The 22,897-nt window shown below is 36.1% G+C and overlaps 1 pseudogene; it reads right to left on the bottom strand.

Moving 5' to 3' along the window:
- Positions 1-330: 330 nt before the first annotated feature.
- Positions 331-691, bottom strand: LOC103087140 (HIG1 domain family member 1A, mitochondrial pseudogene; annotated as a pseudogene).
- Between the last annotated feature and the right edge of the window lie 22,206 nt (positions 692-22,897).

The raw sequence follows: 22,897 nt of genomic DNA, 5'->3' as shown, positions 1-22,897 counted from the left end.
CCTCTCAACACACACACACACACACACACACACACACACACACACACACACACACACACAAAGAAGGTGGACATTTTACCATTATCATGTGCATGTAAAAGTGACATGTTTCTTTTGTGCTAATTTGATTCCCTTGAATGACATAGTGAGCTAGTCAGCAATAATTTCGTGACCAGGCAAATCAAACCTGCAGAAAAAGAAGCCAGTTTCAAATTACCATGCTATTGTCTCGCCCACTCAAACAATTTATTTTCAACATAAATATATAACCTCAATATAAGATGTCTGACTAAAGCAAGCACTATCAACAAGACCAAGACAGCATCTCTTCTAAGGTTTAGCTTTTGGCCAGAATTCCTGATACATAGAATAGTCCATACCAAGAGTCATTGTTCCTGCAACAAAGCCTTGGGTTGCCAGACACATGTGAATCAGGTGAGTGGACATTTTAGTATTTTCCCTTCTCTTCAATTTATATAATTCATACACGATTGCTGCAAAACCTGCCATTCCAATGGGGACAAATTGTGCCCCTCTGGCTATTCAAATAAACTTAGATCCATGATCTTCATTATAGGAAGAAAGAGAAATATTTGTGTTGGTAGACAGTGATTGAAGAATCTTTTGAGAACTACAGGATTTCTTTAAGTCACTTAAATTCACTGGTTCTGTTCTCCAGAAGAGATCACATCTTGGATCACAAATCAAGCCTTGGAAAATTTAAGAAAATTGAAATCTTGTCAATCATCTTTTCCAAACACAATGGTATGAGGTTAGAAATCAATTACAGGAAAAAACTGTAAAAACCACAAATACATGGAGGCTGAACAGTGTGCTGCTAAATAATCAAGAAATCACTGAAGACATCAAAGAAGAAATAAAAAAATAGAAACAAAATACAATGAAAACACAATGATCCAAAACCTATGGGATGCAGGGAGAGGACTGGGGCTGGCTGTGTGAACACAGACTAAAGGGGCTAGTGTGCCACAGCCAGCAGGGAGGGAGTCCAGGAAAATGTCTGTAGCTGCCGAAGAGGAAAGAGACATTTTCTTGCCTCTTTGTTTCCTGGTGCACGGGGAGAGGGGATTAAGAGTGCCACTTAAAGGAGCTCCAGAGATGGGAGTGAGCCACGGCTAACAGCATGGACCCCAGAGATGGGCATGAGACACTAAGGCTGCAGCTGCAGCTACCAAGAAGCCTGTGTGCAAGAACAGGTCACTATCCACACCTCCTCTCCTGGGAGCCTGCCACTGCAGGGTCCTGTGATCTAGGGACAACTTCCCCGGGAGAGCACACGGTGCGCCTCAAGCTTGTTCAACGTCACACTGGCCTCTGCCGCCACAGGCTCGTCCCACATTCTGTACCCCTCCCTATCCCCGGCCTGAGTGAGCCAGAGCTGCCGAATCACCTGCTCCTTTAACCCCATCCTGTCTGAGCAAAGAACAGACGCTCTCAGGTTACCTACACACAGAGGCGGGGCCAATCCAAAGCTAAACCCTAGGAGCTGTGCGAACAAAGAAAAGAAAGGGAAATTTCTCCCAGCAGGCTGAGGAGCAGCAGATTAAATCTCCACAATCAACTTGATGTACCCTGTATCTGTGGAATACCTGAATAGACAACGAATCATCCCAAATTGACGAGGTGGACTTTGGTAGCAACTATATATATTTCCCCCTTTTCTCTTTTTGTGAGTGTGTATGCCTATACTTCTGTGTGTGATTTTGTCTGTATAGCTTTGCTTTTACCATTTGTCCTAGGGTTCTATCTGTCCTTTTTTTTAAAATTTTTAATATAGTTTTTAGCACTTGTTACCATTGGTGAATTTGATTTTTGGTTTGGCTGCTCTCTTCTATCTTTCCTTCTTTTCTTTTTAATTTTAAATTTTTTTAAATAATTATTTTTTATTTTAATAAATTTATTATTTTTTATTTTACTTTCTTTTCTTTTATCTTCATTCTTTATTTTTTTCCCCTTTTATTCTGAGACATGTGGATTACAGGCTTTTGGTGCTCCAGCCAGACATCAAGGCTGTTCTACTGAGGTGGGAGAGCCAAGTTCAGGACACTGGTCCACAAGAGACATCCAAGCTCCATGTAATATAAAACAGTGAAAATCTCCCAGAGATTTCCATCTCAACACCAAGACCTAGCTCCACTCAATGACCAGCAAGCTACAGTGCTGGACACCCTATGCCAAACAGCTAGCAAGACAGAAGCACAACCCCGTTCATTAGCAGATAGGCTATGTAAAATCATAATAAGGCCAGAGACACCACAAAACACACCACCAGACCTGGACCACGCACCAGAAAGACAAGATCCAGCCTCATCCACCAGAACACAGGCCCTAGTCCCCTCCAGCCAGGAACCCTACAGAAATCACTGAAACAAACTTACCCACTGGGGAGAGACACCAAAAAAATGGGAACTAAGAACCTGCAGCCTGCGAAAAGAACACCTCAAACACAGTAAGTTAAGCAAAATGAGAAGAAAGGGAAACACACAGCAGATGAAGGAGCAAGACAAAAACCCATCAGACCTAACAAATGAAAATGAAATAGGCAGACTACCTGAAAAAGAATTCAGAATAATGATAGTAAAGATGATTTAAAATCTTGGAAATAGAATGGAGAAAATACAAGAAACATTTAACAAGGCCTAGAAGAAATAAACAGCAAACAAACAGTGAATGAACAGCACAATAAATGAAATTAAAAATTCTCTAGAAGGGATCAATAGCAGAATAGCTGAGGAAGAAGAACGGATAAGTGACCTGGAACATAAAATAGTTGAAATAATTACTGCAGAGTAGAAAAAAGAAAAAAGAATGAAAAGAATTGAGGACAGTCTCAGAGACCTCTGGGACAACATTAAACACACCAACATTCGAATTACTGGGGTCCCAGAAAAAAAAGAGAAGCAGAAAGGGACTGAGAAAGTATTTGAAGAGATTATAGTTGAAAACTTCCCTAATAAGGAAAAGGAAATAGTTAATAAAGTCCAGGAAGCACAGAGAGTCCCATACAGGATAAATCCAAGGAGACACACACACAGACACATATAAATAAAACTGTCAAAAATTGAATACAAAGAAAACATATTAAAAGCAGCAAGGAGAATCAACAAATAACATAAAAGGGAATCCCCATAAGGTTAACAGCTGATCTTTCAGCAGAAATGCTGAAAGCCAGAAGGTAGTGGCAGGAAATATTTAAAGTGATGAAGGAGCAAAACCTATAACCAAGACTACTCTACACAGCAAGGATCTTGTTCAGATTTGATGGAAAAATTAAAACCTTTACAGACAAGCAAAAGCTAAGAGATTTCAGTACCACAAAACCAGCTTTACAACAAATGCTAAAGGAACTTCTCTAGGCAGGAAACAAAACAGAAGAAAAAGACCTAAAATAACAAACCCAAAACAATTAACAAAACGGTAATAGGAACATAGATATTGATAATTATCTTAAATGTAAATGGATTAAATGCTCCAACCAAAAGATAGACTGGCTGAATGGATACAAAAACAAGACCCATATATATGCTGTCTACAAGAGACCCACTTCAGACCTAGGGACACATACAGACTGAAAGTGAGGGGGTGGAAAAAGATATTCCATGCAAATGGAAATCAAAAGAAAGCTGGAGTAGCAATTCTCCTATCAGACAAAATAGACTTTAAAACAAAGATTATTACAAGAGACAAAAAAGGACCCTATCTAATGATCAGGGGACTGATCCAAGAAGAAGATGTAACAATTGTAAATATAGGAGCACATCAATATGTAAGGTAAATACTAAGCGCTGTAAAAGGGGAAATCCACAGTAACACAATGATAGTAGGGAATTTTAACACCCCACTTTCACCAATGGACAGTTCATCAAAAATGAAAATAAATAAGGAAACACAAACTTTAAAAGGTACATTAAACAAGATAGACTTAATTGATACTTATACGGCATTCCATCCCAAAACAACACAATACACATTCTTCTGAAGTGCTCATGGAACATTCTCCAGGATAGACCATATATTGGCCCATAAATCAAGCCTTGGTAAATCTAAGAAATTGAAATCATATCAAGTATCTTTTCCCACCACAATGCTATGAGACTAGATATCAATTACAGGAAAAATATGTAAAAATTACAAAAACATGGAGGCTAAACAATACACTGCTTAATAACCAAGGGATAACTGAAGAAATCAAAGAAGAAATAAAAAAATACCTAGAAACAAAGGACAATGAAAACACAATGACCCAATGCCTATAGGATGCAGCAAAAGCAGTTCTAAGAGGGGAAGTTTATAGCAATACAATTCTACCTTAAGAAGCAAGAAACATCTCAGATAAACAACCTAACCTTACACCTTAAGCTATTAGAGAAAGAAGAACAAAAAACACCAAATTAAGATAAGGAAAGAAATCATAAATATCAGATCAGAAATAAATGAAAAAGAAATGAAGGAAACGATAGCAAAGATCCATAAAATTAAAAGCTAGTTCTTTGAGAAGATAAACAAAATTGATAAACCATTAGCCAGACTCATCAAGAAAAAAAGGGAGAAAACTCAAATCAATGGAATTAGAAATGAAAAAGAAGAAGTAACAACTGACACTGCAGAAACACAAAGGATCATGAGAGAATACTGCAATCAAATATATGCCAATTAAATGGACAGCCTGGAAGAAATGGACAAATTCTTAGAAATGCAAAAATTCCAAGACTGAAACAGGAGGAAATAGAAAATATGAACAGACCAATCACAAGTAATGAAATTGAAACTGTTATTAAAATCTTCAAACAAACAAAACCCAGGACCAGATGGCTTCACAGGCAAATTCTATCAAATATTTAGAGCAGAGCTAACAGCTATCTTTCTCAAACTCTTCCAAAATATAGCAGAGGGAGGAACACTCTCAAGCTCATTCTATGAGGCCACCAACATGCTGATACCAAAATCAGACAAAGATGTGAAAAAGAAACAAAACTACAGGCCAATAGCACTGATGAACATAGATGCAAAAATCCTCCACAAAATACTAGCAAACAGAATCCAAAAGCATATTAAAGGATCATACACCATAATCAAGGGAGGTTTATCCCAGGAATGCAAGAATTCTTCAATACATGCAAATCAATCAATATGATACACCATACTAACAAGTTAAAGGAGAAAAACCATATGATGATCTTAATAGATGCAGAGAAAGCTTTTGACAGAATTCAACACCGACTTATGGTAAAAGCCCTCTAGAATGTAGGCATAGAGGGAACTTTCCTCAACATAATAAAGGCCATATATGACAAACCCACAGCCAACATCACCCTAAATGGTGAAAAACTGAAATCATTTCCACTAAGATCAGGAACAAGACAAGGTTGCCCACTCTCCCTACTATTATTCAACATAGTTTTGGAAGTTTTACCACAGCAATCAGAGAAGAAAAAGAAATAAAAGGAACCCAAATCTGAAAAGATGATGTAAAGTTGTCAATGTTTGCAGATGACATGATGCTATACATAGAGAATCCTAAAGAGGCTACCAGAAAACTACTAGAGTTAATCAACGAATTTGGTAAAGTAGCAGGATACAAAATTAATGCACAGAAATCTCTGGCATTCCTGTACATTAATGATGAAAAAGCTGAAAGTGAAATTAAGAAAACACTGCCGTTTACCATTGCAACAAAAAGAATAAAATATCTAGGAATAAACCTACCTAAGGAGACAAAAGACCTGTATGCAGAAAATTATAAGACTCTAATGAAAGAAATTAAAGATGATACAAATAGAGGGAGAGATATACCATGTTTTTCGATTGGAAGAATAAACGTCAAAATGACTATACTACTCAAAGCAATCTACAGATTCAATGCAATCCCTATCAAACTACCACTGGCATTTTTCACAGAAGTAAAACAAAAAAATTCGCTATTTGTTTGGAAACACAAAAGACCCTAAGTAGCCAAAGCAATCTTAAGAAAGAAAAACGGAGCCTGAGGAATCAGTCTCCCTGACTACAGACTATGCTACAAAGCTACAGTAAATAAGAGAGTATGGTACTGGCACAAAACAGAAATATAGATCAATGGAATAGGATAGAAAGTCCAGAGATAAACCCACGCAAAAATGGTCACCTTATCTTTGATAAAAGAGGTAAGAGTATACAGTGGAGAAAAGACAGCCTCTTCAATAAGTGGTGCTGGTAAAACTGGACAACTACATAGAAAAGAATGAAATTAGAACTCTCCCTAACACCATACACAAAAGTAAACTCAGATGGATTAAGGATCTAAATATAAGGCCAGATACTATAAAACTCTTAAAGGAAAACATAAGCAGAACACTCTATAACACAAATCACAGCAAGATCCTTTTTGACGCACCTCCTAGAGAAATGGAAATGAAAACAAAAATAAACAAAAGGGACCTAATGAAGCTTAAATCCTCTTGCACAGCAAAGGAAACCATAAACAAGATGAAAAGACCACCCTCAGAATGGGAGAAAATATTTGCAGATGAAGCAACTGACAAAGGATTAATCTCCAAAATTTACAAGCCGTTCATGCAGCTCAATCCAAAAATACAAACAACCCAATCCAAAAATGGGCAGAAGACCTAAATAGACATTTCTCCAAGGAAGATATACAGATTGCCAACAAACACATGAAAGGATGTTCAACATCAGTAATCATTAGAGAAATGCAAATGAAAACTATAATGAGATATCGTCTCACACCAGTCAGAATGGCCATCATCACAAAATCTACAAACAATAAATGCTGGTGAGGGTGTGGAGAAAAGGGAACCCTCTTGCACTGTTGGTGGGAATGTAAATTGATAGCCACTATGGAGAACAGTATGGAGGTTCCTTGAAATACTGAAAATAGAACTACCATATGACCCAGCAATCCCACTTCTGGGCATGTACCCTGAGAAAACCATAATTCAAAAAGAGTCATGTACCAAAATATTCATTACAGCTCTATTTACAATATTCAGGACATGGAAGCAACCATCAACAGATGAATGGTAAAGAAGATGTGGCACATATATACAGTGGAATATTACTCAGCCATAAAAAGTTTCAAAATTGAGTTATTTGTAGTGAGGTGGATGTACTTAGAGTCTGTAATACAGAGTGAAGTAAGTCAGAAAGATAAAAGTAAATACTATATGCTAACACACACACACACACACACATATATATATATATATATATATATATATATATATATATATATATATAAAATCTTAAGAAAAAAGGTCATGAAGAACCTAGGGACAAAACGGGAATAAAGACACAGACCTACTAGAGAATGGACTTAAGGATATGCAGAGGGGGAAGTGTAAGCTGGGGCAAAGTGAGAGAGTGGCATGTGCATATATACACTACCAAACGTAAAATAGATAGCTCATGGGAAGCAGCCACATAGCACAGGGAGATCAGCTCGGTGCTTTGTGACCACCTAGAAGGGTGGAATAGTGAGGGTGAGAGGGAGGGAGACACAAGAGGGAAGAGATATGTGGACTTATGTATATGTATAACTGATTCACTTTGTTATAAAGCAGAAACTAACACCACATTGTAAAGCAATTATACTCTAATAAAGACGTAAAAAATAAAAATGAAAAATAAACAACACAAGAAACAAAGAATCTCATCACTTCAGGTAAGATTAGATGCAGGTAGCAAATTCTCAGAATTTTAGAATTTCAAATCAGAAATGGTGACACTTGAGGCAGCATAATGCCAAGTTAATACACATTATAGTATTGAAAATTTAAAAGAATTTGTGCCTATAATGCATGGTATATAGAAATTTATTTTTAAAATCCGACCAAACATCTCTGAATTTCAATTCATTTCTGGAGGTGAAAATCGGTGTTTCCTCAATACGAATGTTTATTTGAACTGTTTCAAGGAATAAAACAATCTCTGAAAGAAAAAAAAAACCCATGGGATACATGAAAAGCAGTTCTAAGAGGGAAGTTTATAGCAATTCAAGCTCATCTCAAGAAACAAGAAAAATCTGAAATAAACAATCTAATTTTACACCTAAAGCATGTAGAAAAAGAAGAACAAAGAAAACTGAAAGTTAGTTGAAGGAAGGAAATCATAAAGATCAGAGAAGAAATAAATGAAATAGAAACAAAGAAATCAATAGCAAAGATCAATAAAACTAAAAGCTTTTTCTTTAAGAGGATAAACAAAATTGATAAGCCTTTTGCCAGACTCATCAAGAAAATAAGGGAGAGGACTCAAATCAATAAATTTAGAAATGAAAAAGTAGAAGTTACAACAGACACTACAGAAATACAAAAGATCATTAAGAGACTACTACAATCAATTATATGCCAATAAGATGGACAACCTGGAAGAAATGGACAAATTCTTGTAAAGGTACAACTTTCCAAGATTGAAGCAGGAAGAAACAGACCAATCACAGGTAATGAAATTGAAACTGTAATTAAACATCTTCTAACAAACAAATGTCCAGGACCAAATGGCTTCACAGCTGAATTCTATCAAACATTTAGAGAAGAGTTAACACCTGTCCTTCTGAAACTCTTCCAAAAAATTGCACAGGGAGGAACACTCCCAAACTCGTTCTATGAAGCCACCATTACCCTGATGCCCAAACCAGAAAAAGATATCACAAAAGAAGAAAATTGTAGACCAATATCACTGATGAAGATACACACAAAAGTCCTCAATGAAATACTAGCACACAGACTCCAACAGCACATTAAAAAAGATGATACACCATGTTCAAATGGAATTTATCCCAGAGATGCAAGGATTCTTCAATATATGCAAAACAATCCATGTGATACACAATATTAAAAAATAAAAGAATAAAAATCATATGATCATCTTGATACAAGCAGAAAAAGCTTCTGACAAAATTCAACACTGATTTATGATAAAAACTCTCCAGAAAGTGGGCTTAGAGGGAACCTACCTCAACACAACAAGAGTCATATTTGACAAACCCACAGCAAACATTATCCATGGTGAAAATCTGAAAGCATTTCCTGTAAGATCAGGAACAATAGAAGAATGTCCACTCTTCCCACTATTATTGAACATTGTATTGGAAGTCCTAGCCACAGAACTGAGAGAAGAAAAAGAAATAAAATGACTCCCAATTGAAAAGAAGTAAAACTGTCACTGTTTGACAATGACATCATACTATAAATAGAAATCTTAAAGATGCTATCAGAAAACTACTAGAACTAATCAATAAATTTGGTGATGTTGTGGGATACAAAATTGATGCACAGAAATCTCTTGCATTCCTATACCCTAACAATGAAAAGAGTAAACTACCTAGGAATAAACCGACCTATGGAGGCCAAAGACCTGTACTCAGAAAACTATAAAACACTGATAAAAGAAATCAAAGATGATATAAACAGATGGAGAGATATACAATACTCCTGGATTGGAAGAATCAATATTGTGAAAATGACTATACTATGCAAAGCGATCTACAGATTCAATGCAATCCCACTCAAATTACCAATGGCATTTTTCACAGAACTAGAACAAGAAATTTTACAACTTGTATGGAAACAGAAAAGACCCTGAATAGCAAAAGCAATCTTAAGAAAGAAAAATGGAGCTGGAGGAAGTAGGCTCCCTGACTTCAAACTATACTACTAAGCTACAGTAATCAAGACAGTATGGTACTGGCATTAAAAAGAAAAATAGATCAATGGGACAGGATGGAAAGCCCCGAGATAAACCCACACACATATGGTCACCTTATATTTGATGAAAGAGGCAAGAATATACAGTGGAGAAAAGACAGCCTCTTCAATAAGTGGTGCTGGGAAAACTGGACAGCTACATGGAAAAGAATGAAATTAGAACACTCCCTAACACCATACACAAAAATAAACTAAAAATGTATTAAAGATCTAAATGTAAGACCAGAGCCTATTAAACTCTTAGAGGAAAACATAGGCAGAACACTCTATGACATAAATCACAGCACGATCCTTTTTGCCCACCTTCTAGAGAAATGGAGATAAAAACAAAAATAAACAAATGGGACATAATGAAACTTAAAATCTTTTGCACAGCAAAGGAAACCATAAACAAGGCAAAAAGACAACCCTCAGAATGGGAGAAAATATTTGCAAGTGAAGCAACAGACAAAGGATTAATCTCCAAATATACAAGCAGCTCATGCTGCTCAATATTTTAAAAAACCCAATCCAATCAAAAAATGGGCAGAAGTCCTAAATAGACATTTCTCCAAAGAAGACATACAGATAGCCAACAAATACATGAAAAGATGCTTAACGTCACTAATCATTAGAGAAATGAAAATCAAAACCAAAATGAGGTATCATCTATACCAGTCAGAATGGCCATCATCAAAAAGTCTAGACACAATAAGTTCTGGAGAGGGTGTGGAGAAAAGGGAACCTTCCTGCATTGTTAGTGGGAATGTAAATTGATACAACCACTATGGAGAACAGTATGGTGGTTCCTTAAAATACTAAAATTAGAACTACCATATGGCCCAGCAAACCCACTTCTTGGCGTATATCCTGAGAAAACTATAATTCAAAAAGAGACATGTACCACAACATTCATTTTAGCACTATTTACAGTAGTCAGGACATGAAGCAACCTAATGTCCATCAACAGATGAATGGATTAAGAAGATGTGACATATATATACAATGGAATATTACTCAGATGTAAAATTGAATGTAATTGAGTCATTTGTAGTGAGGTGGAAGGACCTAGAATCTGTCATACAGACTGAAGTAAGTCAGAAAGAGAAAAACAAATACCATATGCTAACGCATATATATGGAAACTGAAAAAGTGGTACTGATGAACCTAATGGCAGGGCAGGAAAAAAGACCCAGATGTAAAGAACGGACTTCAGAACACAGATGGGGAAGGGGAAGCTGGGATGAAGTGAGAGAGTAGCACTGACATATATACACTACCAAATGTAAAATGGATGTCTAGTAGGAAGCTGTTGCATAGTGCAAGATGATCAACTGGATGCTGTGTGATGACTTAGAGGGGTGGAATAGGGAGGGTGGGAGGGAGGCTCAAGAGGGAGGGAATATGGGGATATATGTATATATATAGCTTGTACTTTGTTGTACAGCAGAAACTAACACAACATTGTAAAGCAATTACACTCCAATGACGTTGTGAAAAAATAAATAAAATAAAATTCCAGAAAAAAATAGTTGGTTCTCAAATTTCCTTGTGGAAAAGGAAAGATTTTGATCTAATTTATTCCAAAGATTATTTGTGACTCAAACATTTAATGGTGGTTGGCAATTTATATCCTACTCCAATTATAGAGGGTCATGTGAAACAACATGCTCAAACATGTTAGTTTTAGACTTGCAATTCTGAAAACGTCTCAAGTAATATCTCCACAGAAAACACTGTTGTGTTGGCCAACATCATAAAAGCTGATCACAGAGCAATTTTGATTTAGTAATGGGTGACTAAAGTATGAGAATTTTTGCAGTTTAATCAGAGCCATGAAAATAATTCTTGAGCATAGCATTTAGATCAGAGATTTCTCAGAGTGCACAAAGTGTTACACACAAAAGAACAGTGAAAGGAACTAACTGCTAAAGGACTAAGTCCCAATTAAGACCAATTGCAATTTTCTAGTTTAAAAATGACTTTTCCCAACATATTTTATTTTATTACCTTTTAAAATGTATTCTCATAGTACAAAATCATGATCATTTTTTTGGAGGTAGACTGCTTTGTCTACCTGCTTTGAAACATACCTGTTTACTTAATATAACAATCCAGTGTAATAAAATATACAATTTTCCAATTCCTTTAAAGAAAAATGCTTATAAATGAGAAAAAGGGATAAAGAGAAATTGATTTATTTAGAAAAAGTTTGATTACATGCTAAATCTTGAATTTTGAAAAAGATAAATTCATAAGGCATTATTATTATTTTTAAGTCAATAAACATGACTTTCCACTTCCAAGGCCCAGTGTTGACCACACAATACATATAATGGCTATATGATTTTGCCTAGTCAGCCCTGTTAATTATTTCTTTAAAGATATTCATACCTTTATACTTTCATATGCTTTTCTTCCATTCTCACAGCCTCAGTCCTAGCTCAAGTTTAGAACAATAAAGTTGCTTTTCAATACTCATATTTCCTCTAGTTTTCCTTATTCCCTCCATGTGAAACATAACCTCCAAATAAGTTTTCCTTTGATCATGTGGTTGACTGGCTCAAAAACATGCAATGGGTCTCTAATAACATATAAGATCCAATATTTTCTAAGTTAAAAATAAATTCTCAGCCTTACTAGATGTTAAAACTGTGATACTTTTTTTAAATAAATATTTTATTTTAGAATAATTTATTTTTTGTTTTAGACACAAAACAATTTAATAGAAATTTTGTTTGTAGTTCTTACATTCTCATTTACAGAAATGTTGTAAAGATAGTATGAGTTCCCCTATACTCTTTACTTAGTTTCCCCTAGTGTTAACATTCTACATAACCCTGATATATTTGTCATAACTAAGTGATTAATAATAGTATGTTATTAACTAAACTAAAGACTTTATTTAGATTTCACTACTTTTCCACTAATGTCTTTTTTCTTTTCCAGGATTTAGTATAAAATTTTTGGAAATAATACAGACCTAATTGTTTGTTGCTAATTCATGAGGAAACAGAAGATAAGATTATTCATGTGAGTTATCTAGGGTCATAAACTAATTAGTGTCAGAACATTAACGTGAACTTCGGTCTCCTGATACGTTTTATTTGGTCATTCATTTATTTAATCAGCCAGAAGCAATTAAAAAAAATTCCAAACTATGGGTCACTTTGGAAATCTAATGTATTAGAAAAAGCATCCTTCCAGAAAAGTACACACGTGAGTATGCATTGAAAATATGTCAGGAAACTCATAAACACACCAAACTTAAGATTTCCTTAAATGCTATATTATCTCCCAATACCTTAACAACATTACATTTAACTATGCTCTAGTTTGGATTTTTAAATCAGAGTTTACTTAAATTGGTTTCATAGCCAACAAATGTTTAAAAATTACTTTTCTACTTGGCCCTTTTAGCTAAAATGTGAACATCTAAAAAAATTCAGAAAGTATCCTTCATCCTTTATTAATTGCAAAGTAAACATTGAGGACCCAGTCACTTGCAATGGTGCCATTTTTAGTGGAGAAAGAAAAAGGATGATGCACATTGGATTTCCCTCTTGCTTTAGATTGTGCTCAATTATCTTAGTAACTAATTTTCAGTTTATAGTGATCTAGATAATGTAAAGAATTTAGTTAAACTTGGTGTTATTTGTAAAGAAATTATTTATGGCCAATAAAATAGCTGTTTTCTGTACTTCATAGAAATTCCTCTTTTGTATGAAATTAATAGATGTCTGCCATATTCGAACTATTGGCATGGACAAGATTCATGTCTTTAAATTCTGCACCCTAAGCTAGGTAATTAACATTTTATCATTACTGTCATGGGAAAAGAGAAACACCCTTAATCTAGAGTAAGGAATGTGCCCTAATATAGGACCAGCAATATTTCTACATTTAATCTAGAGCCTTATCATTAGACCAAACCTATGCTAAATAGTCAAACTACAAAAAAGTCAAAATTGCCAGACCCACTTTTTCATTTGATAACAATGAAATAATAACTAACCATTATTACACAGTACTTATTTATATATTTATATATTGATTCTGGCAACTATGAGCAATTAAACTTATAAAAGTGAGCTATTAGGTAAATATATATATGACTTTTAGTATAAAAATAACTGCAATATTATATTCTGATCCTCAAAGACTTCACTATTATGACCTCATAATGCTGGTAAATATATGGAATGATTGAGGTGGAATATTCTGAAGTCAAAAAAGTAGACCAGATTTATTTTTTAAAATTAGGAAAGCTTATGATTTCCAGTCCTCAGAATTATATTTTCTGGGGAAAATGCTATCTGGTACAGCAGAGAGACAAAGGAAGAAAGAGTTAAATAAAAATGTCTAAGTAGAATATCTCATTCAGTTTTGCTATATGTGACTTATATTGACACTTTTTTTTTTTTTTTTTTCAGTATGCAGGCCTCTCACTGTTGTGGTCTCTCTGGCTGTGGAGCACAGGCTCCGGACGCACAGGCTCAGCGGCCATGGCTCACGGGCCCAGCTGCTCCGCGGCATGTGGGATCTTCCCAGACCGGGGCACGAACCCGTGTCCCCTGCATCTGCAGGTGGACTCTCAACCACTGCGCCACCAGGGAAGCCCTATTGACACTTTTAAAAGGGTAACATGGATGTTATTCTTTGTAATTAAAAAAATAGAAATATAATTCTTGAGGCACAACTTAATTTATCCTTTTGGAAACACTATTAAGTCATTTGTCTTTACTAATTTTTTTTTATTTTGTAAAATATAGTGTTTACTATTTTTGGTGCTTCTATAAAGAATAGGATGATCAATAATGTCACTTAAAAGACTGACAGGACAGGAAAATACCAGCCCAAATATTTAAAAAACATATGGTCACTAGTGCAGATGCGCATTTTGATTTTTTAAAAACAGGAAGTTATAGGTAAACTACTAGACAGAATTTTTTTGGATGTCTTTCCCCATTTTAAGTATCTATAGTAAGAAGAGTAAATATTTACAGTATATCTCACTCTTGTATAGTAATAATATTGACAAAGAAATAGAAGCAGAGGGCTTCCCTGGTGGCGCAGTGGTTGAGAGTCTGCCTGCTGATGCAGGGGACACGGGTTCGTGTCCCGGTCTGGGAAGATCTCACATGCTGCAGAGCGGCTGGGCCTGTGAGCCATGGCCGCTGAGCCTGCGCATCCGGCCAAGTTAGTAAATATTAACTTTTACATGCAAAGAAAAATATACCCAAGTAAGTTAATCTTTCTTCAATTATTCCATGCATATCTCAATATGCTAGAAAGATGCATTCCTCTAAATTGTCTATAAAGTAAAATTCTGAATAATATGCCTATATTCACTGTGATTTTTATTATATGCATTAGACAAAATGTTTTAGCATAACAGACACAAAAGATGGTTTTCTGTTTAACCCGTAAGCCTCTATTTGCCACAGTTGATGTTCAGATCCAGAGTTAGAGACACAGATATGGTTAGAAATATGGAGATGTCAAGCAAATATTTTAGGACAAGCATTCTTCTTTTTTATTACCTTGAGTATAAAAAGAACTCTGGGATAGCAAAAATGTAACCTGGAATATTCATATGTACAGAAATAAGAAAGGAGCAGAATCTCCCTTGCTCTGATTCCAGCTTGCTCCCTATTGATCCTTTTATCACTCTTTTGAAGAGGAAATCCTCCCATCAAGGCAAGTCATCTTCAGAAATTATTGCTCCTTATCAACAGTTATTGACCCACAGAGTTAGTTTGCACATGGATAAGAACTCAGGTTCTAGGATAAGGCAGTTATGAATTTGAATTCTGACTCCTACATTGTGCGTTTTTAGCTGTGTGTTCTTGGTGATTTATTTAACATTTCAAAGACTCAATTTCTTTTCATCTGAAAAATAAAGATAATAACAGTGCTTAACTCACAGGCTTTCTATGAATATTAAATGGGGTAATGTGAAAAAACAATGTAAGTTTAGTTAATAACATACTATTATTAATCACTTAGTTATGACAAATGTACCAGGGTTATGTAGAATGTTAACACTAGGGGAAACTGAGTAAAGAGTATAGGGGAACTCGTACTATCTTTACAACAGTCAGTGTTTATCACATGATTAAGACTTAGTCATCAACAAAATGCCTTTGCTAATAAAAACCTGTAGGAATAAGCTGATTACTAGCTCAGTTCTGAGTCATAGCTCAAAATGCCTTTGGCCACATAACCAAACCCACTGTTTCTTTGGAACTGCCGGATGAGGTCTGTAATGCAACTATCACACATCACTCAACATGGCTAAACAAAATACGATAATCAAGTGCAGAATAAGATAGTCTATTCTTACATGGAAGAAACAGGTTGAAATAATAAATGAATGTCTACAGTGTTCCAAATATAAGAGCTTTATAAACATCATATTTAATCCTAACAATAATCTTCTGAAATAGATACCAATTTAAATATGTGGACAATGGGCCCAAAAGAAATTGAGTTCCTAAATTTCAGACAATAAGTTTCAGACTCTGGATTTCAACCTAAGCACTCTGATTCTGGTTCACTTGACCACTACCCTATCCTGCTCCATTGTACATCCTCTGATATGATGAGCTATTTATACAGCATTAGTTAGAAGGTAACTTGGTTTGAACTGAAGAAGGAGCCTCTCACAGTGAATGAAAAATAAGCATTCTGAAAAGTCTAGAAGTAAATCAATTGTAAAATGAGAAAAATTTCTTAAAGGTTAAGGAAAATTTTATATCAAAGTAGTTAAAGAGTTTTTCTACATTTTTAGTTAGTACTTAGCAAGGAAATACAATTGATTCTGCTCAGGCAAATAATTTGACTATTCATGCCATTTCAAAATTTGCTGAAAATGTCCTTAGTATAAGAAATTATTTCAGTTTCACAGATGTTAAGAGACCATTGCTTATAATGTGCATTATTTTAAAATTTGGATGAGTGGGAACAATGATGATTGTAAACATAACATTTATTCAGAGAAAAATGAAAACATAAAACATGAAAAATTCAAAATTCAATAAAAATTTCTTTTTGTCCAGAAATGAAACTAGTAATAAAGTGCCCTGGGTGAAGAGGAAATGGTTCTTGGGCATTACTGCATGCAACAAGATGACACACAATAAGTCTAAAAATATGAATACTATTATATAAAAGTTATGGACTTGGTTTAGAAATCTTTATTTATTATGTCCAAATGAATATTGAGGTAAACAACATCTGATCATTCCAATTCTAGTAACCTTTAGGAAACTCAATTATTTATATCATATGAAATGTAAAGTAGCTTAATTTATGTAATGTCATGTTCATAGGAACATACTCTGTAATAATTAAAAATTAGAAAACAAAACCTGTGTTCATCAATAGAAGAATAGATGAGTGAACATTAAAATATAGTAGAGTCATGTGCTGAAATGTTGAATAGTAATTAAAATGATGGGCTAGAGCTATCTATGTCTCAACAAGGATAGATCTTAAAACATAAAAATTTTAAAAAGTTAGAGAAATGTTTATACAGTGAAATATCACTTATGCAAATTAAAATAAATGAAACTCTATTGTTTCTGGATACACATGAGAAAGTTAATGTATAAAACACTAGACTTTGAAACACAACAAATTCATTAGGGTATTTGTCACAATGAAAGGAAGGAAAAATTCCAAAGGAAAAGTCTTATTTTTTTTAATTAAACAAGATCTGAAGCACATATAAAGTCTAAAACAAGTGGTGGGGTCATGGGTATTATATTATTCCTTTTAAACTTTAGTACTTCAAAATATTTATAAAAATGTTTTTTTTTAATCAGCTATTTAAATATTTCAGGCAAAATATATTTGGAATGAATTATTCAGAAAATTATTTCAATTTCTCATTATATCCAAATAATCCACTCTCTTACAGTTTATGATAATTATATAGTCTTGTTAAAAATAAATTGAATATAAACTTCTCTGAAGGAGGCAGGGGGATCAAGATGGCAGAGGTGTAGGACGTGAAATTCACATTCTCCCACAAAAACATTGAAAATACAGAGAGCAGCTACTGAACGTTGACAGAAGACCTCAGGCATCCATAAAGACAAGAAAACCTCCATGTAATTGGGTAAGACAAAAGGAAAAAGAAAAAGAAAGAATGGGGACAGGGTCTGTGCCCCAGGGAGGGAGCTGTGAAGGAGGAAAGGTTCCTGCACCCTGGAAAATCTCGCTACTGGTGGGGCTATCAGCCTGGATGGAAGGGGAGTTTCAGAGCCTAAGAAGAGAGAGCAGCAACAAGTTTGTGGAAGGCAAAATGGAGTGCCCTGCACTCCCCAACCTGAGATACTCTTCTATCAGTGCAGGTGGGGGCTAGGTGCTGAAGCTCAGGATCCAGAGGTCAGATCCAGGGAGAGGACCAGGGTGAGATGTGCAGAAACAGATTGAAGAGGCCAGGCTGTGGCAACTGAGGGTTTACTCTGAAGAAGCCTGGGATTGCCAGAGAGGCAAGTTGCCATTATTAGGAGTCACATGAAGAGAGTGGTAGGACCACCATAAAAGCTTCTTTCCCTGTGAGCACTTCCAGGCAATAGGACACCACCTATAGGAGCTCCAGGGGCAGGTGTGAGTCACTGCCACGATCTTGGACCCCAGAGGCAGGCACTAGCCACCTCTACCAGACCCATGAGCTGATGCCAGGCCCTGCCCCTTTTGTCCCAGGAGACTGCATATAGCTTCTGCCACTGGAGAATCTACCTGCAGTAACCAGGACCTGTCTCAGCTGTCCCAGAAGGGTATGGATAGCTCCCACCACTAAGAAATCTATAAGCAAGAACCAGGACCTGCCCCTGCTATCCCAGGAGTAAGTGGATAGCATCTTCCCCTAGGAAATTCATGAGCAGGTGCCAGGACCTGTCCCCACTGTCCAAAGCAGGCAAGGGCTGTTGTAGCTGCACATTCCATATCAAGGGGATAACAGCCAGCACATGCTGAGGAAAGAGGCAGCAAACAACCAAACTAAAAGGAGCAGCCCATCAATTCTGGAAAAGAGGGTGGAGTAGAAGGACCTAAGCTCATCTCCTCTCATGAAAACACCAAAATCAAAACTAACTGCTGAATGAATAACCATCAATGAAAATAACTGGAACCAACCAAAAAAGATATTTTACATTCAAAGACAAAGAAGAAGCCACAACAAGATGGCAGGAAGAGCACTTTCAAAACATAATCAAATCCCATACCCGCTGGGTGGGAGACCCATGAACTGGAAAAAAATCATATCACAGAGGTTCTCCCACAAAAATGAGAGTTCTGAGCCCCACATCAGGTTCCCCAGCATGAGGGTGTGGCAGTAGGAGGAGGAATACCCAAAGCATTTGGCTTTGAAGACTAGTGGGGGTGGAGTACAGGAGGGCCACAGGACTGGGGGAAACATAGACTCCATTATTGGAGGGTGAACACAAGTTTTCACATACACTGGGATCCAGCACAAAACAGTAACTTCATAGGATCCAGGGCCTATGAGTCTTGGAGGGTTCCTGGAGAGATGGGGGTTGGCTGTGTGTCACTTGGGGGCCAAGGACACTGGGGACAGAAACCCCAGAGAATAGTGATCATCATGAGCTCCCCAGGAGGTTGCCACTCTGGCATCAAGACTCAGCCCTACCCAACAACCTACAGACTCCAGTGCTGGAATGCCCCAGGCCAAACAACCAGCAGGATAGGAACACAGACCCACCCATTAGCAGACAGGATGCCTGAAGCCATACTAAGCTCATAGCCACCTGTAAACCTGCTTCCTTGACACGGCCCTGCCTATCAGAGTGACAAGACCCAGACCCACCAACCTGAGGGCAGGCACCAGTCCCTCTCAACAGGAAGCCTGCACAAGCCTCAGAACCAACCTCACCCACCAGAGGGCCGAAACAAGAAGCAGGAGAAACTATGACCCTCCAGCTAGCAGAAAGGAGACCACAAACCCAGAAAGTTAGAGAAAATGAACTGGCAGAGAAATATGTTTCAGATGAAAGAACAAGATAAAAACCATAAGAACAACTAAGTGAAGTGGAAATAGGCATCTACCACAAAAGAATTTGGACTAATGTTAGTAAAAATGATGCAAGATCTTCGAAAACGAATGGAGGCACAGACTGAGAAGTTACAAGAGATGTTTAACAAAGAGATAGGAGATTTAAAGAACAAACAAACAGATGAACAACTCAATAACTGGAATGAAAAATACACTAGAAGGAATCAATAGCAGAATAACTGAGGCAGAAGAATGAATAAGTGAGCTGGGAGACAGAATGGAGGAAATCACTGCCATGGAACACAGTAAAGAAAAAAGAATGAAAAGAAATGAGGACAGTCTCAGAGACCTCTGGGACAACATTAAACACACCAACATTTATATTATAAGGGCCTCAGAAGAAGAAAAGAGAGAGAAAGAACTGGAGAAAATATTTGAAGAGATTATAACCAGAAATTTCCCTGACATGGGAAAGGGAACACTCTCTCAAGACCAGGAAGTGCAGAGAATCCCATACAAGATAAATCCAAGGAGGAACATGCAGAGACATATTAATCAAACTGACAAAAATTAAAGACAGAGAAAAAATAGGAAAAGCAACAATGAAAAGCAACAAATAACATATAAGGGAAGCCCCAGAAGGTTATCTGCTGATTTTTCAGCAGAAACTCAGCAGGCCAGAAGAGAGTGGCATGATATATTTAAGGTGATAAAAGAGAAAAACCTACAATCAATAATACTCTTCCCAGCAAGGCTCTTGTTCAGATTCAAAGGAGAAATCAAAACTTTTACAGACAAGCAAAAGCTAAAAGAATTCATCACACACACCACCACCACTGCCCCCCACCCCCAGGCCAGCATTACAGCAAATCCTAAAGAAACTTCTCTAGGCAGAAAAGAAAAGGGCACATATAGAGTCAAGAAAATTACAAATGGGGAAACTTACCAGTAGAGACAAACAAATTGTAAAGGTAGGAATTCATCCCCACACAAATATGATATCAAATCCAGCATTTATGAGAAGAGGAGAGTACAAATGCAGGATATTGGAAATGCAATGGAAACTAAGAGACCAGCAACTTAAAACAATCTGGTATATATACAGATTGCTATATCAAAACCTCATGGGAACCACAAACTAAAAATCTACAATAGATACACACACACAAAAAAAGAAAAAGCAATCCAAACACATCACGAATGATAGACATCAAATCAAAAGAGAAGAGAACAAAAGATGAAGTGAAGAAAAAAGACCTTCAAAAAAGAATCCAAAACAATTAACAAAATGGCAATAAGAACATTCATACTGATAATTATCTTAAATCTAAATGGATTAAGTACTCCTACCAAAAGACATAGACTGGCAGAATGGATAAAAAACAAGACCTGTATGTATGCTGTCTACAAGAGACTCACTTCAGATCTTAGGGACACATACAGACTGAAATTGAGGGGATGGAGAAAGGTATTCTTTGCAAATGGAAATCAAAAGAAAGCTGGAGTAGCAATACTCATATCAGAAAAAACAGACTGAAATAAAGAATATTACAATAGACAAAGAAGGACACTACATAAGGATCAAGGGATCAAACTAAGAAGAAGATATAGCAATTGTAAATACATATGCACCCAACATAGGAGCACTTCAATATATAAGGCAAACATTAACAGCCATAAAGGAAGAATGGACAGTAATACGACTGTAGTGGGGGACATTAATACCACAGTCTTATCAATGGACAGGTCATCCAGACAGAAAATGAATAAGGAAACACAAGATTTAAATGAGACATTAGACCAGATGGACTTAATTGATATTTACAGAACATTCGATCTGCAAGTAGCTGAATACACTTTCTTCTCAAGTGCACATGGAACATTCTCTAGGATAGATCACGTCTTGGGCCACAAATCAAGCCTTGGAAAGTTTAAGAAAGAAACTTTCAGAAAACTGAAATCATACCAAGCAACTTTTCTGACCATAACGCTATGGGATTAGAAATCAATTGCAGAGAAAAAACACTAAAAAACACAAACACATGGAGGCTAAACAATACGCTACTAAATAACCAGTGGATCACTAAAGAAGAAGAAATAAAAACATACCTAGAGACAAATGAAAATGAAAACATGATGATCCAAAACATAAGAGATGCAGCAAAAGCAGTTCTAAGAGGGAAGTTTATAGCAATAAAATCTTACCTCAAGAAACAAAAGAATTCTCAAATAAACAACCTAACCCAACTTCTAAAGCAACTGTAGAAAGAATACAAACAAAACCCAAAGTTAGTAGAAGGAAAGAAGTCATAAAGATCAGAGCAGAAATAAATGAATAGAGATGAAGAAAACAATAGCAAAGATCAATGAAACTAAAAGCTGGTTCTTTGAGAAGATAAACAAAATTGATAAACCTTTAGCCAGACTCATCAAGAAAAAGAGGGAGTGGACTCAAATCAATAAAATTAGAAATACAAAAGGAGAAGTTACAACTGACACCACAGAAATACAAAGGATCATAAGAGACTACTAAAAGCAACTATATGCCAATAAAATGGACAACCTAGAAGAAATGGACAAATTTTTAGAAAATACAAACTTCCAAGACTGAACCAGGAAGAAATGAACAGAAAATGAACAGACCAATCACAAGTACTAAAATTGAAACTATGATTAAAAATCTTCCGACAAACAAAAGTCCAGGACCAGATGGCTTCACAGGTGAATTCTATCAAACATTTAGAGAACAGTTAACAGCTATCCGTCTGAAACTCTTCCAAAAAAACTGCAGAAGGAAGAGCACCCCCAAGCTCATTCTAGTAGGTCACTGTAACCCTGATAAACAAAACCAGACAAAGACACCACACACACACACACACACACACACACAAATAACAGGTCAATATCACGGATGAACATAGGTGCAAAAATTCTCAACAAAAATACTAGCAAGCTGAATCCAATAATACATTAAAAGGATCATATATAATGATCAAGTGGGATGCAAGGATGCAAGGATTCTTCAGAATGCACAAATCAATCAGTGTGATACACCACATTAACAAACTGAAGAATAAAAACAATATGATCATCTCAATGGATGCAGAAAAAGCTTTTGACAAAATTCAACACTCATTTATGATAAAAACTCTCCAGAAAGTGGGCATA

The sequence above is a fragment of the Lipotes vexillifer genome, unplaced genomic scaffold, assembly GCF_000442215.2.
Source record: "Lipotes vexillifer unplaced genomic scaffold, Lipotes_vexillifer_v1.1 scaffold1604, whole genome shotgun sequence".
Classification (NCBI taxonomy): domain Eukaryota; kingdom Metazoa; phylum Chordata; class Mammalia; order Artiodactyla; family Lipotidae; genus Lipotes; species Lipotes vexillifer.
Note: the sequence above shows the minus strand (reverse complement) of the source record. Positions and strands in the feature narration are given on the sequence as shown.